Source organism: Gymnoscopelus braueri (genome assembly GCF_963280865.1).
Source record: "Gymnoscopelus braueri genome assembly, chromosome: 14".
NCBI classification, from domain to species: Eukaryota; Metazoa; Chordata; class Actinopteri; order Myctophiformes; family Myctophidae; genus Gymnoscopelus; species Gymnoscopelus braueri.
In genome coordinates, this window is record NC_137619.1 from 30,746,503 (window position 1) to 30,759,047 (window position 12,545).

Here is a 12,545-nt window from a genome sequence, read left to right on the forward strand (position 1 = left end):
TCTTCTACAGTAGCCTATAATATTTATTTATATAACAAGTAATACAATTCCATGAATTTCAATTTTATGAAAAACATTTTTTAACAATGGATTTTTTGTTTTCACATACAGTAGTAGAGTAACAAATGTTTGGTCATTGACAAACTGTATGTGTATTTAATGTGGCTCTCAATTAACCCCAGCCCTAACCCACCCATGTGTACCCTTCCCACTGTCCAGACTCATCCACATACAGTACATATCAGTACACAGATTAAAAAGGGCAGTGGAATGATAAGAATATTAAAACGATCATAATAGTAATAATAATAATAATAATTGTACTGTAACTTTATCATATCTGTTTTGCATTTGTTTTTCAATTCTCTTTTCACTTTTTAATTTGATTTAAATGTCAGTTTAATGTGTTTCTTTTGCAAATTAAGTTTAACTTAATGTTTTGTGTATAAGGACTTTGAATTGCCTTGGTGAGATGTGGTTTACAACAGCATTGGAACAATGTACAGGTATGTTCAGGAGGAGCCATGCCTGATAAAATTCTCACCTGAACAACTCTTCCCCCACCTGACATCCCTCACCCTCACACCTCATCTTCCCCTTGTCCACCGACCACCATCACCCCTTCATCCTCTCTCACACATCCGTTCACCTCCCCCAAGTCTCATCCCTTCATCCTCGACCTCTTCAGCCCTCTTTCCATTTCACCCTATTCAATTAATCACATCAACTTTTCATTTATAATAAATATAACTAATTGATTTTCTGTTTGAAGGCGTGGACTTTACAAGTGAAATAAACTTGCCTTGCCTGGAGTGAAGACAGAATCTCAACATTCCAAACACAAGCTATCTCAAAACAGACAGACAGACAGACAGACAGATAGATAACAACTTTAACTTTGTTCAACAGCACTAAATGGTTAAAGTAGCCTAATCTGTAATCTTTCTTGGCTCTCTCCTCGTCCAGATAGACCATGCTCTGTCTTCTAGGGCTAGGCTATACAGTAGCTGCATCAATTTCAAATTAGCTTTAAATACTGTCTGTATTTTCTCATTTAGCCTAATGAGTGTATCCTATAAAGTTCCAGTTTGCACTATTACTATTGCATAGTTTTGGCAAGCCCCATTATATTATTCAACCCGGAAAACGTCAGGTGCCACCGTGCCAGACAGTAGGCTACAGTACTGCACGCGGTTCGGCTATACAATGGGAAAGCGACAGGCTGACTAAATAAGCAATTTTAAACGGTTGTTTCGTGCCGGACCAAAAACTTAGGGTGCCGGACCATACCTCAAACACTACACGTTTTTGGATACGATGTGGCGAAAAGGGTTATCCACGGACCCTTTGCGGCCTTTCCACCGATTCCGATAGAGCTCGCAGTGGAACCTCATCTCGGAGCTGTATAGCGGAATGAGAGAGGTTCGTATAATGGGGCTAAATCTTTGCATTTATTTTTGTTTTCCGAGATTATATAGCCTTTTTGAAATGAAACATTCACTAACCTGCTTGTCGGCTATGCTTTAACTGAGACAATTTAGTAACTCTAAAATCTAACATGACGTAAGAACTCGACGAGTGACGACATTAAGGCAAGTGCGTAAAACAGCAAACGTGGGAGTTGATTATTTCTGTTAATCAGTTGCAGCTGATTTTGGAAGTTTGGAACAGCCTATTGGACTACTATATGTATTGAATAAGTGAGGATTTATGAGCATTGATTCTGGTGATTCTCCCCTTAAGGCAGTGGGTCCCAAACTTTTCAGGCTGCGGCCCCCAAAATAATCATATTTGAACTGGGGACCCCCCCCCACCCTGACAAGCACTTGGAATTGTATTGCATTGCATTTAGTTTGACTCGGTTCCACAGATCAATATTGTGAAAATAGTAGATCTACAAGCTCACAAGCCTCACACTGCCAGGCATTGTTGAGCTTGTGGATCGAATATTTTCACTACGTTGCCTCTTCCGTAATATTTGACAATTTGGTATTAAAAAAGGTCTTGAAAGTCATTAAATTGTAACTTTAGAAATGTGCAGATACCAGACGTATACTGTATGTTGTTTTGTGTACTGTTGAGTGAGAAAACAATGTTGCGCATTAAGCTACATCTGGGGACCCCCCCCCCCCCCCCCTATAAAAAAAAAGAAAAAAAATGGGGACTTCCCTGGGGGTCCCGAACCCCAGTTTGGGAAACCACTGCTGTAATGAATGAACGTCTTCCACAGTTTTTTACAGCGGGTGTGCCACCTGCCGGTGCGTCACTGGCCCCGTGGCCAATGGCGCTGTACTGTTGTACCCCAGAGAGACGCTTCTGTGCGCTCTGGTCTTGGAGATCCCACTGTGCTGGCAGACAGACAGACAGACAGACAGCACAGCTGTTGGGGCGACGCACCGGACAACAGACCACGGAGTCAGTCAGGTAGTCAGAGCGTGATACAGGCTGAGCACCGCCTGCGCTTCAACCACCGTTTAGTTTGGAGTCGGACCGAGCCTATATTGCCCCCCCCCCCCGTCACGGATCTGTGACACACTGGAGTGGACTTTCTCCGTATTATTACCGTCTCCCCCCATTCTTCTTCTGATCCATCATGAGGTAAGTGAAAGATCAGCCATTGTGTGCGAGACGATAATAACTTCTTTGTTACTTGTTTCATAAAAGTTATTTCTTTTTTTTTTTGCTGGCGCTTTATTTTGTAACGTCTAGGTATAACTTATGAATATTTAATATTGTGTGTGCATGGACAATACAGTAAATTTTGCGGTTTATCGTTGTTATAGAGCTTTTTCAGGATAGAACCGACCCCAACTCATACGATGAATTGAATACACATGAGTGACATAGTGCTTTCTTGGGTTTAATCTTTTTAGCATCCTTTTGTATAGAACTATACTTTCTGTGCTTTTTTTTGGTAAACTGTTAATAAAGTATTCAATCAATTAATCAATGTAACCAAAGCGCATGCAAGTTTCTATTATTATAGACGTGTTTGTAAGCTCTGGGAATTTTGGGAAACAAGCGCTGGTCCTTAATGCTTTTGGTCAGCATCCTGCGCTCGCAAAAGGTTTGTTCCCATCATTCAACACTGTTTTGTTGTTGCCTCCGCAGTCTCTGAAGCCCATAGGCAGTTCAAAAGTTGAATAGCAATACTGACCTTGAAGTGATATGGGATACCTTTTATAGTATTTTCGTAATCGGGTATCAGATGGATAACCGTTGCTGCAGGGGGTGAGACAAGTCATTGTGTCCTTACATGGCAAGTGGTAGGGTTTCATGTATTGGGGTTACTTTCTGCTTTATTCTCAATATCCCAAAATGGCAAAGCAAAGAATTGTTCCCTCTCAGTGACCTGGAGCATTTTTACTTTGTGAAGGATAATGAGTATGAACAGAGGCAATGGCATCTGTGCCAGGGAACAAACATTTTCCTTTTGGCCCATGGGTTGCAATTATTTATTACAGAATCTATTGAGTGTGGGCATAAGGACACAGTGGCCTTATACGTCAACCTGGAACTATACAGACAAACTCACATATGTTTGTTATTGTAAAAATGTTGCATAATGATATATATATCAACATATCATGTTTTTTTTTATATATTATGTGTATATCAACACAGCCATTGGTTACGTCATACTGCACACTCTTCTTCCTGTGAAGTTCCTATTTATTTTGTCCTGTCCGTCCGTTCTGTAAAATCCAGAATGTCAATTCAACTCTGACTGACTGACTCTGAGTGCAATGTGTGTGCTCTTCTGTTAGTGTTACAGAGGGAGGGAGACGGTAGAATAGAGAAAGAGACATGGGATGGAGAGGAGGTGAAACAGAATGGTGGGGAGCGAGCAACAGAGCCTCCATCCATGGTTTGATGTATTGTGTGTGCTGCTGTCAGTATTAGTGAACTAATGTATCTTGGGGTTTTCCTCCAGTGATAGATGATTTTGTGTGCTGGATTGATCATGGTTATGATTTTCTCTCATGGGCCCTGGGCAAAGGAAGGATTGCCTACCGCCTATGCCGGGCCATAGCTTATTAAGGTGTACTGTAAGTGTTTCCAACTGGGATGGGAATACCCATACTGCCTGTCCTCTGATACACCTGATGCCCTGAATCGATGCTGCCTTGCCGGAGGAGGCTTGTTCTGCCCCATGACCATTGTAAATTAATCAATGCAGTCTTGCAACAACGCCTCCCCCTGCGCATTTAAAATGATTAGCTATGCACTCAACACAAATTCTTCAAATATGTGTATTGTCCAGGGTTCACACGTGTAATTTGCAAAGAGCTGCATTTGGTAAACCATGTCCTGTGTATTTTATACAGGGATATAAAGACAAATACTCTTTTTTATCTGTAAACTTAATCTCTTCACCTGTGGAGGACCCAGTTCCTTATCATTGAACCAATGCTGTTGAAGAGAGGATCTTGTATTCAGTGGAAGAGGAAGATTACTGATGCTTGATTAAAGTCTTGATTAGTCAGGGCCCATGTCTAATCAGACAGACTGCAGTGGTTAATCGTTTTTTATCCTGATAATACATTTGTATGGAATTTGTTTAAACCTTTGGACACCTTATTATGCTTCATAGTATGAATGGGGGTGAGGTCCTGAGGAGGGGATTGTCAATATGTTTGAAATCAATGTAGCGATAATCATGGATATTTTTAGATCTCGATATCATGATTGGGCACGTGCTTGCAAAATCACAGTAAACTATCAAATTCAGTTTCACTGCATGTTCATTGAATGTTATGTTTTGTCAAACAAAACTGTTCAAGGATGTTAAAATAACATTAATAACATGTAATAAAAAATTAGACTGTTTGACCGATTATTGCCTTATATCATCATTCCCTCATGATACGATTCCACTGAAAGACACATGTAGAATTATCTGCCAGCTCTACAAGTGAGATTGTGTGTGCTTAACATGCAGGCTTGTAGGCTGAACAGACAGGTCATAGCATACCCAGGTGCCGTCAAGCTACTTTTAGAGCAGGCAGACAGTGATGGCTGTTTCGCAGGAGTCAGCTGGACAAACAAGACTGGCTAACTCCCCCATTGGGCTTCATTAGTGCTCGTCTTGATGTTAAAGCTTGTTTAATCCACTTTCACAGCCGCCCAGAACACAGCAGAGCCAAACAGCACTCCTAACATGCCTATCTTTAGACAGCATGCGGGCACAGGCTTTTCTGCTGCGGTCTATAATGGTCTATAATGTGTAAAACTATCATTCACATCCGTCCGCCATGTCAATGGTGTGTGCGGGGGGAGTGGGATGTTTCATCTTTTGTTCCATACAGGGAACATCTCTAGATCATGTGCTGGAAATCCCTTCAGCACAGCAGAGCTGTGACCTAATAGGATGGAATGTCGTCGGACAATGGAGTTGGATGACTTGATGCTGTGGCATTTTGGTCATATGCAGTCTTGGTTGTCTGGTTTAACAACACCTGTTGTGGGTTTGAAAAACAAATAACAGCGTGGCTCCTGGGGATCTCTGACTTCATGTGCCCTGTCTGTGAGGCCAGACTCCATTATTTGGGCACGGGTTCGGGACAATCCGACCACCTTTGACTTCCATTATAAATAATAAATAAATAATAAAGTCAAAAATAAATAAATGAAATAAAAATACACAATGTGACACAATGGTTCCTGTCCACCACCATAGAGTCTAGGGGTTCGATTCCATCACGGTGCGTTGTTTAGTCTCTTTCTATACAAACACAATTTGCCCGTGTTCGGTGGAGAAAAATGTGTAGAGTAACTTCATTGGCAGACATGTATATATTAATTTGTGTATTTGTTAGTGAAAGAGAAATTGGTGTGATACTACCGGTAAATAAAACCTGCCTACAGTAGATGTCAAGATGTCATTCACTCTGTCAGAAAAGTGTGATCAAACAGAAAGGCTGCTGATCGATCACCAATGCATAAACGTTGGACACACACTTGATTTACAATGGATAAGCTATAAAAAAAATCAATGGTACTGACCAGTACACCCCCCCACCCCCCCCATTTGGGGTGTGATTAAATCAAAACCTTATGAGGTGACGGAGTCGCCTCCTTGTCTCCATCGCTGTCTCTCCTCTCTGGCGAGCTACACAGTAAAACCCTCAATGTTAACTCGGAGAGAGTGTAAAGGTGAACCCAAAACCACCGTACAGGTCCATTTTTACACACTCGGGATTACATCAACACTGAGGCTTTTACTGTGTACTGTTGCAGTACCATGTTCACACGGTGGCCTGCTTAGCTTCAGAGACACCAACAGACTCCAGTAGCCCAATAAGACATATTGCCTTGTTGTCCCTCTACTGTATACTGTTCCATGGAACAGTCATCATAGTGGTACAGTATTGACCTAATTTATACTCTGTCGTACGATGGTGTTGCGCGGTGGAAATCACTGATCTACAAGCTCGCAGGTCGCATCTCGACGTGTTTCATTAAAAAGAAAAAATTCAGAGGACAGAGGTAGGAAATGGCAGGAGAGAGAGGGGGAAGGATATGCAATGAAGGGCCCTCTGCATTCACCCATGCTAACTTTTAGGAGCAGTGGGCGGTATTAATTAACAGTAGTGCCCAGGGGTTAGGGCTTAATTCCCTCATAGCCTATCTACACATTCAGAATTGGCCGTCCCTAGATCTGCTATTCTCACTATTTTCTGATTTTTTTAAACATTTATTAGGAAAAAAAAAAGCATATAATTACATTCCCAAAATAGGGACACCGGGTTTATACAGATTATAATAGTTTAAGTGAAAACTACTGCAGGGCACCCATCTTGTGTGTGTCCCACACTCAAAATAGCTGATCTACAAGCTCATAATGCATCGCATCATGACGCGTTGTGAGCTTGTAGGTTTGCTATTTTCGGCCCAGGACATTAGTTCCAAAGTCAACGAGAACCAGAGCCTGCTGGACAAAAGATGTATTTGTCTGAATAATTTTAAATGAAAAATAATGAATTAAAAAAAGAAAGAAAGAATATATTTTAATATTATCTAATTATCCCCTATTCTCTACATGAAGTGCTGCTGATTATTTGATTGATGCGCGCATGGCTTACATTAGTAATAACAGTGCTCTGCAGACACAATTGAGGCTTTCTGTCTGTCTGTCTGTCTGTCTGTCTGTCTGTCTGTCTGTCTGTCTCGCTGTCTGTCTGTCTGTCTCGCTGTCTGTCTCTCTGTCAGTGTGTTAGAGTGACGCTCATAATTCACTGACCTTTACCTGTTGTCAGAGGCTTAACTGAAACTGTTCCCAGGGGTGGCAATAAGGTGCTCACTGGAGGGCTGTTAACATCAGTGCTCTGTGTTTGCCTTCGGATATTGTGTATGTTCAGCACGCAGCAATTCACACACACGAATCAAGATAATGGAATGGTGGAGTCGGTTCAAAGGTCAGGCACGGTGCTGGAACAGGGCTGGGTGGTGTCTGTATGGAGGCTGAGTGGATGTCAGTGATGTTATGTACAGTACAGTGTGTATGAGAGGGTTTGTTTCGGTATACATAACTCTCCGGGCGGCATTGTGTCTTTGGCTCTGGCAACCGTGACTGTTAATGTTGTAATAGGAAACAGTCCACACGGTGTTGACATTCACGCTGGTATTTCCATTCTGCTTGAATATGTCTGTCGAGATACCAGCAACACTCTCAGTGTCTCTGCACCGCAGCCAGGCTTTGTCTAACTTTTTCTAACTATCACTGTCTGTCTGTCTGTCTGTCTGTCTGTTCCCTTTTTTGTTTACTTCCACTGTAGCTCACTCTCTGTCTCTCTCACCCACCTTTCTTGAGCTCCCGAGTCATTCTCTCTCTCTTAACCTTGCCTTTTTGTTATCCACTCTCCTCTCCTCTCCTCTCCTCTCCTCTCCTCTCCTCTCCTCTCCTCTCCTCTCCTCTCCTCTCCTCTCCTCTCCTCTCCTCTCCTCTCCTCTCCTCTCCTCTCCTCTCCTCTCCTCTCCTCTCCTCTCCTCAGCAGCAGCCCTTTCCAGGGAAGTTAAGATTCATGTATAATGTGAGGTTCATTTTTAGGTCTGCTCTCTGTCTGTTCTGTGTAAATAAATCAATAAGGACTGGCTGTCCATCATTCTCTGAAGAGGTGGAGAGGGATGGGGCTGAAGTAAAAAGGCAAAGAGATTATGAGGGAGGGAGAGAGGGAAGGGAGGGAGAGAGAGAGATAGATACAATGAGAAGGAGAGGAAGGCACAGGAATGGGTGGAGACATTACAGAAATGAAAGAGATATATAAAAGTATAGCTTCAGGGGCGCTCAATGCTATACTTTTATATCTCTTGAGGGAGAGAGACAAATAAGACTTGAAGAAAAGCTAATTTTTAACAGGGTCTTGTGAGAGACTGTATTCAAAGGCGCTCCAGCTCCTGAGCACAACTGGTGATAATGATGGAAGCTTCATAGACAGAAGGCTTGAGCCCAAACTCTAATTGCTAAATGATTTTAAACTCTTCCACTGATGGCTTGTTTATTATTCTGAGTGAATGTACAGCACAAAATATTGATTCAGCCAAAGATTGCTTTGTAATTGGAAGCCTAATAGACTCTTGTTTTTTTCCCATACACATCCATCAAAGGGCAGTCTGCCTTAAAGTTTGCCTCAGACTAGTGAGGAGTTGGGTTATTGTGATCCTAATGTTGAGTATAGTTCTCCTCACTCACTGGGACTGTGTCAAGTGTCAAGTGTGTTGTGAAAAATTTATGTGGCAGCAGTTACCCTTTGTTCACAGCCTTTGCCTTGACAGTCATTCTCAGTGGATTAATAGTCAACACATCGCTACAGACATGTTAGCATGCTAAGAATAAAGTATGCAAAATAAGTGAATGATGAAAGAAAGACAGAAAGAAAGAAAATCATGTGCAACCCAGATTTGGCTCAACAAAGGGAATGAACTCGTTCTCATGCTATTCATCAAAAATGTGGAATGCCCAACCAAAAGGAGTAAAGGAGTGTAAAACCCTACTCACTTTCAAAACTGCCCTACAGATACACCTTCAGGAGGCTGCAATTCGAAAATGGCCCCTGTCTAAGTCTTAACCTACCCCCCCTACCCCCCCCCTATTTCTTTTTCTTCTCTTGTACATTTTTTTCACTCTTCATACCAGTAACCTGTAAGCTGATTGTATGACATTCTGTATAGTAGTGTGTATATCTGTCTGTCTCTTATATGTCATCATGATTTGTGTGCATGGGGATCTCATCTTAAACAAGCTTAGTGCTTAATGAGTCTCCCAGTTTAGTAGACCTTGTATTGTGAATTTGTACTTCCATGTACTGATGTTCTCATGTCTTACTAAATAAAGTACATCAATCAATCAAAGGAGGGAATGTAGAGAGGAAGGAATGTCTATAAACAAACGAGAAAATTCATTTCCAGTTGAATGAACATGTTAGTAACCTAGAATAAATGTAATAACCTACATATTCTTTTTTTGTTAATAATTGGTGCAAACAAATCCCCTTAAAGATTCATTTTGTGGCTATACACAAACTCTGACATGTCAGGTACACTGAAGATAAAGTTTACAATGCAGACTAGTTTGTGTGCTTTAAATCGGTTCTACTTAATTGACTTTCATTGACTGACAGGAACAATGATGCTATAATTTGCTAATATACACATAGCATGTGATTGGTGTCTTGTTAACAACAGAATGGGCATTAAGCCATTAAAGATCATTCATGTAAGTTTTCCATATGCTGTTGATATGGCAATTGATGCTGCCATTCAAGAACTCATTAGCAATTCAACTGAGACATGGAAGATGGAAGCGGATGAGATGAACAAAAGGGATTTAATCCTTATGTGCACCTCCAAAAACCTCTGTATTCTATGCTACATTTCTGAGATTAGTGGAATGCTCTCTCATTGACCACATGAACCCTAGCATCCATATTATGGGTATGTTATAATAGGCGAACCCTCTGCAAAACTATTCAGCGATCTATCATAACTGATTTACAAGCTCACAGCGTGTTGCTTTGTGAGCTTTTAGATGTGCTATAGATTTGGTCTACAGGGAAAAAAGTAGCGGACCAAGTATAGACCCCTGCGGGATCCTGCTCAACAAAGTATATAGGGTTTAAGTGGTTAAAATATTAAAAGGACAACATAAAAAAGCAAAATAGCCTATTTGAAGTCACTCCAAAGTACTGGATTTATCCAGAGCGACTTACAACTAGAAAAAGTGCTCCTCGGAGCACAGGTCTCCGCCAGGTCAGGTACGTTATTCTGGCCTCCTGGTGGCGCTATAATAGGCCAATATGAAAAGGGTGCCATTTATTCTTAGGTCTTTCACGGCAATCAGACACTGCATTCATGATTTGAGGCATTTTGTTCCAAAAAAGTGTTTTGCTAAATTAGACCTGCTGGTGGCGCTATAACAGGCCAATGTGAAAAGGGTGGCATTTCTTCCTCGGCCTAGTGGGAATGTGCGTGTGAAAATTCACGGAAATCGCAAGCTGCGTGCATAGTTTGAGGCTTTTTGTTCAAAACGGACCAATCCTGCAAACTTTGGAAGCCAACCATAGGCAATGAGGATGGAATATGGGAAATCGGACAGATTCGTGTTGATCACATGACGATAGAGATACTGTGTACCGATTTGCATGACGTTTGGATAAAATGTGTAGGAGTAATGTAAAAAAAAAAGGTTTTGCACAAATCGGCCCCCTGGTGGCGCTATAACAGGCCCATGTGAAAAAATTGGGGCAGAGGTTCTGAATTGGCATCCAGGGAGTGTGTGTGCACAGTTTCGGAGCGACCGGGCCAACGGTGCCAGAGATTAGCTGCTAACACACAGACAGGACACACGGACGGACGGACAGGGGCGAAAACATACTCTCTCGCCATGCCTTTCGGCCTGGCGGAGACAATAAGCAAGGTAAACACATACACCAAATGCAGAGAGACAGTGTTTAGTGCCTCAGTATACTAGGATCACAGGTAAACCAAGAACCTAGCATCTGTCTTAATAACATACATCTAAATTACAAGTATAGTTGGATTAGGTGTTGCTGCCTGACTTCTGTCACAAGTAACCAACAGACATGTTTATTTTGTTCCCGCCTGATGCCTTTTATAACACAGCTCATTAAGGATGTTGCCTGTTTGTCGAATAGTTTCAAGTAGTGTATTTACTGTAAATGTGTAGTGCAACTAAATTAGGAGGGGAGGTACTTTGTCAAAAAAAGGAAGGACTGATTTGTTTTACCCCCAATCAGCTTTTATATATTTCTGTCTTATTGCCACAGGATTTATACTGCATAAATACATAAATGCAATATCTCTGTCATAACGACAACATGTATGCTGTCTCCTTGGCTCATAATACATTTTGAGCATAATGCCATTCTGTTTGTCCTCAGCGACCTCCATCCCATCTCTGATAAGCGTTATAGAGTCTGACAGGATGCTGCAGTCAGTCCTGTGTTGAATGTCACGTGACAAACATGGTTTATAGAATTGGAATGTCTGCTGTAAATTTACAGTAGATCTCTTGGTTTGAATAATATTAGGCCAATCCACCCACAGTTGTTCTATTCTTAAGCATACTTGAAGGTTATGCCATATCACCCTTCAGATTTTCATGTCAATCACATTTTCATCACCTGCCCACTTGCCATAGCCTTTCCCCACACCTCAGTCACAGTTAATTTGTCCCACTGTCCAAAGTGAACTCAAGCCAGCAGTCCTATCGATTGTCTCGTTTTCCCCTCGAAACAGCTGTCAAAGTTGTTTTTTCCCCATCCTCGTGGTTCATGGAAGTTCATACTAAAATCTAAAAGGCATTGTTCTTGCTTCCTCTGATATTGGTGTGATTGACGTTTATGTCAGAGCTACCGCTCTACAAATTGTACCAGGCTAGAGAGAGAGCCCTCTGGCTACACTGTATTGAGGAAAATTAACGCGAGTCAACCAGAACGTGTAGCCCTTAGGCGGGGAGTCAGAGATGGTCACACACAGCAAGTGACAGTGACACAGTAAGAAAGCACAGCAATGGAATGTTTATGGTTTGATCATGGGACAGCAGCAAGATGACAGTCCTCTATAACAGACAGTCTCACACACACACACACACGCACGCACGCAGCCACACACGCACGCATGCACAGCTTCGGCTACACTTTACTAACCTGCTATTCCTTGTTCTCTTTTTTGCGATCACTATGTGATGTATGTGTATTGTTTAAATTGTATGTCTCTGTGTTGTCTGTCTGTATCTCTCTCTATAAATTATTTATATAGTTATTATTATTATATGTAGGGTGAGGAGACAGTGTTTGAGGAATCAGGCAGTTGCATTCTGAAGTCATAAATCAACACTTATTATTGTGCTACAGAGTGCACATTATGTTCTGTAAACAATGTAAATAAATAATGAAGTATCCTGAAATTGGTAGGAGCCTGTTGAGAAAGCACCTGCGTTGGGTTCCAACATAGGCCTACCTTGTTGCAATTTTTCAGTCACTTTGGTTGGTGCATGGATTGGCGGAAATAAATGCTTCCCCAGG

At 41.7% G+C, this 12,545-nt stretch overlaps 1 protein-coding gene across 2 annotated transcripts in view; it reads left to right on the forward strand.

Moving 5' to 3' along the window:
- Nucleotides 1-2,375: 2,375 nt before the first annotated feature.
- chrm3a (cholinergic receptor, muscarinic 3a) overlaps nucleotides 2,376-12,545 on the forward strand; it is a 97,459-nt gene continuing 87,289 nt past the window's right edge. For both annotated transcript variants that reach the window (XM_080448631.1, XM_080448632.1), the window contains exon 1: nucleotides 2,376-2,598. The gene's annotated coding sequence lies outside the window, so the exon portion shown is untranslated. The remainder of the gene's footprint in view (nucleotides 2,599-12,545) is intronic.